Raw genomic sequence first — 4,344 nt, 5'->3', positions numbered from 1 at the left:
TCTGCTGTTCCTGTGTGCTGTTGACTCAGTTCTAACTCCCAGAATGTAAACCTTTATAGGAGCAGAAAGCCTTATCTTTCTCTGGTGGAGCGGCTGGTGTATTCAAACTGCTGACTTTGCAGTTAACAGCACAGTGTGTAACCCACTATGCTGCCAGAGTTCTTTGAAACATCTCTATGAATTCTATATGAGCACAATGGTGCTCTCAGGAGAAAAGCAGTTTCCTAAACAAAGCAATTCCTAGATTGTGCATTCCCTGCTCTTTCCTCTTCTCCTGACACTCCTGAGCACATATGAGTTGGGGCTTCAAGAAGTCTGTGGAAAAACCCCATTATCTTTCAACTCAATTTTTTCATGAACTTTTTGAAGCCCCCCTCATGATTTCCTTATGGCTTGCACACACACACACACACACACACACACACACACGCATACACACACTTCCTCACATGTTCCTCATGAATATGTTAATATCGTCTCAAATAAGAAAAATGAAACTTAAGGAAGTTAAATAGCCCACACAAGACAGGAAGCAGGAGGGTGCAACCCTACCAGAAGCATTCCTTTCCCATTCTAACTTTAAGAAATAAACTGACATCCTTGGCTGCTGAGTTTGGGGTGAAGACAGAACATCAAATAGAAATACCTGATAATTAGGGAAGGAATGTACCATTAAATTAGGGAGAATGGCCAAAACTGGAGCTATTCATTTGGGAGTTATCTTCATCGCCATCAGAGCACATTAAGCTGTTGTTGTTAATAAGTGCTGTTGAATCGTTTCTGATTTCTAGCAACCCTGTATAGAGTTTCCAAGGAGCAGCTGGTGAGTTTGAACTGCCAACCTTGTGGTTATCCTACTGTGCCACACCAGGAGTCCAACTGAGCTGAGGAATCCATTAAGGGGAGGGCATGTAAGAGTAGGAGTCCTGGTGTGGCACTGTGGGTTAATGCACTGGACTGAAAAGTTGGTTTGAGCTGTAAGGTCGATGGTTCAAGTTCACCAGCCGCTCCTCAGAAACCCTATACAGATTCGCTGAGAGTCGGAACCCACTTGATGGCAGTTAACAACAACAACGTAAGAGTAAGTGGAATCTGCAGAGGGCTGCAGATTCAAGGGTCAGTCCACAGTGAGGGGCAGGGAGAAGAATCTGAGGTGGAGATGTCACATAGGAAAAAAGTGAAACAATGGCTGGAGGACAGAGTGGACATCAGCAACAACTAAGATGAGGGTAGACGTCTAAGAAGAAGTTGTTAAAACAAGTCTATGAAAGCTAAAATATGACCTTGAACATACCCCATCTGAATATAGAGATCATCTGAAGAACAGATTTGATGCATTAGACACTAAAGACCGAAAACCAGAAGAGTTGTGGGATGATATCAAGAACATCATATAGGAAGAAAGCAAAAGGTCATTAAGCAAGCAAGAAAGGAAACACCAAAATGGATATCAGAAGAGACTCTGAAACTTGCTCTCTAGTGTAGACATGCTAAAGTAAATGGAAGAAATGAGGAGGTAGAAGAGCTGAATAGAAAATTTTCTAAGGGTAGCTCGAGAAGACAAAGTCAAGTGTAATAATGAAATGTGCAAAGATCTGGAGTTAGAAAACCAAAAGGAAAGAACACTGTCTTCATTTCTAAAGCTGAAATAACTGAGGCAAAAATTCAAACCTCAACTTGCAATGTTAAGGATTCTTTGGGTAAAATATTGAATGATGCAGAAAGAAGTCCAAGCTGCGCTAAAGGCACTGGCAAAGAACAAGGCTCTGGGAATTTATGGAATACAAATGGAAATCTTTCAACAAATTGAGGCAGCACTGGAGGCACTCACTCAACTATGCCAAGACATTTGGAAGACAGCTACTTGGCTAACTGATTGGAAGAGATTCATATTTGTGTCCATTCAAAAGAGAGGTGACAAAACAGAATGTGAAAATCATCAGACAATATCATTAATATCACATGCAAGTAAATTTTTACTCAAGATAATTTAAAAATGACTGCAACCGTACATTGACAGGGAACTGACAGAGGTTCAAATTGGATTCAGATGAGAATATAGAATGGGAGATATTGATGACATCAGATTGATCTTGACTGAAAGCAGAGAATACCAGACTGGCAAAGTTTACATTTTGCTTGAATCCACAATCAAGACTCATGGAAGCAGCAGTCAAGAAATCAAACGACATGTTACATTAGGCAAATCTGCTGCACAAGACCTATTTAAAGTGTTGAAGAGCAAAGATGTCAGTTTGAGGACTAAGTTGCGCCTGACCCAACCCATGGTATTTTTGATAGCCTCATATACATGTGAAAGTTGCACAGTGAATAAGGAAGACCGTAGAAGAATTGATGTATTTTATTGATGGTGCTGGAAAAGAATGTCAAAAGTATCATGGACTGCTAGAAAAACAAACATCTATGTTGGAAGAAGTACAACCAGAAAGCTCTTTGGAAGCCAGGATGGCAAGACAGTCCTCTTCGGACATATTATCAGGAGGGACCAATCCCTGGAGAAGGATAGATATCATGTAAGGTAAAGTGGAAGATCAGTGAAAAAGAGGACCCACAATGAGATGGATTGACACAGTGGCAGCAGCAATGGCCTCAAGTTTAACAATTGTGAGATGGTGCAGGACTGGATGTGTTTTGTTCTGTTGTGCATAAGGCCACTATAAGTCAGAATTGACTCAACGGCACCTAACAAAAACAACATGCACAGCATAACAAAACACTGCCCAGTCCTGCACCTGCACCATCATACAGTTGTGCCAATCCATCTCGTTGGGGGTCTTCCTCTTTTTCACAGACCCTCCACTTTATCAAGCATGATGTCTTTCTCCAGAGACTAGTCCCTTCTGATAACATGTCTGAAGTATGAGACATGAAGCCTCCAAGGAGCCTTCTTCCAACACAAATTTGTTTATTAAAAGTCCATGGTACTTTTAATATTCTTCTCTAACACCGTAACTTAAATGCATCAATTCTTCTATGGTCTTTCTTATTCATTGTTTAACTTTCACATACATATGAGACTATTGAAAATACCATGGCTTGGGTCAAGTGCACCTTAGTCCTCAAACTGACATCTTTGGTTTTGAACACTTTAAAGAAGTCTTTTGCACAGAGCAGAGAGTCCCAGAGAAACTCAGGGATTCGACCTGGGATGTGTGTGTGCTGACACTGCATAATTGTTGTTGTTGTTAGGTGCCGAATCAACTGGGGCTTAACAAAAACAATACAGTAGAAATAAAGCATACACTGTAGTTCCTGGGGAAGGGGCGTGGTGACGCTGCTCATAGTGCACACCCCCTCTAAGACTCACGGCAAAACGAAGAACGCTAGTTACCCTTTTCATCTTTTTTTCATAAAAGCCAGAATCCTCTTCAGATTTCTTTCGGTTATCAAAAACGAGTACTAATTTAAATGTGATATAAAGCGAACTGTTGAAATGTGCAAAATACCTGTGTTCCTTCTTTAAAGTCTTCAGAAACTGATACTGAATATTTGAATGGAATTAAATCCCTTAGCTGAATAAATGACTATAACCCTAATGGTCTTGATACAAATATTCAAAATTCCGCAGAGTCCCTCCTCCAATGTGTCTATGGAGTCCTGGTGGGCCGCAGGAGGATAAGCACTGCAGTCCTGGTGGGGCTCTGGCTGGCGTGTTAATGGGCTGGACTGCAAGGTCGGTTTGAACTGCAACGTCGGTGGCTCATGCTCACCGGCTGCTCCACGAAAACCTATATAGGGTGGTTATGGGTAGGAACCGAGTGGATGGCACTTAACAACATTGACCACATGGATTCCTGATGTGACGCTATAGGATCAGCACTGACCTGCGAATCACAAGGTCGACAGTTTTCACCCACCAGCTGCTCTTGGGAAACCCAATACAGGGTCGGTGTGAGTCGGAACCGACTCGAAGGCACATAACAACAATGAGTCTTTTGTATTCTGTTTTCAACCTGGACTCGCATAAGAGAGAAGTGGGCGCCCTCTTGTGTCCTTTCCCTGACGGTGTCAGTGAATAAACCAGATGAGAAATGAACATTTCATATCTTGATGATGTTCAGTTCCAGTCAAACGCTGATCATGTGACTAATGTGTAAAAGAAAATGTGAAAATATCAATGAAATTGAGATCCTTCGAAGAATTTCCAGTGTAGAGGGAGTAATAAAATATGCATAAAAGACAAAGAGAAGGGACAGAGGGAGCCTATGTGACTACAGACTGATCAAAACTTCAAAGTTAAGATTTATATTGATAATAATCGATGTTACTAATTTTACTCATGAAAAAGTTAAATTGATAAATATGTATGTATATATAAAGTAT

The sequence above is a fragment of the Chrysochloris asiatica genome, unplaced genomic scaffold (assembly GCF_000296735.1).
Source record: "Chrysochloris asiatica unplaced genomic scaffold, ChrAsi1.0 scaffold00064, whole genome shotgun sequence".
NCBI classification, from domain to species: domain Eukaryota; kingdom Metazoa; phylum Chordata; class Mammalia; order Afrosoricida; family Chrysochloridae; genus Chrysochloris; species Chrysochloris asiatica.
Note: the sequence above shows the minus strand (reverse complement) of the source record.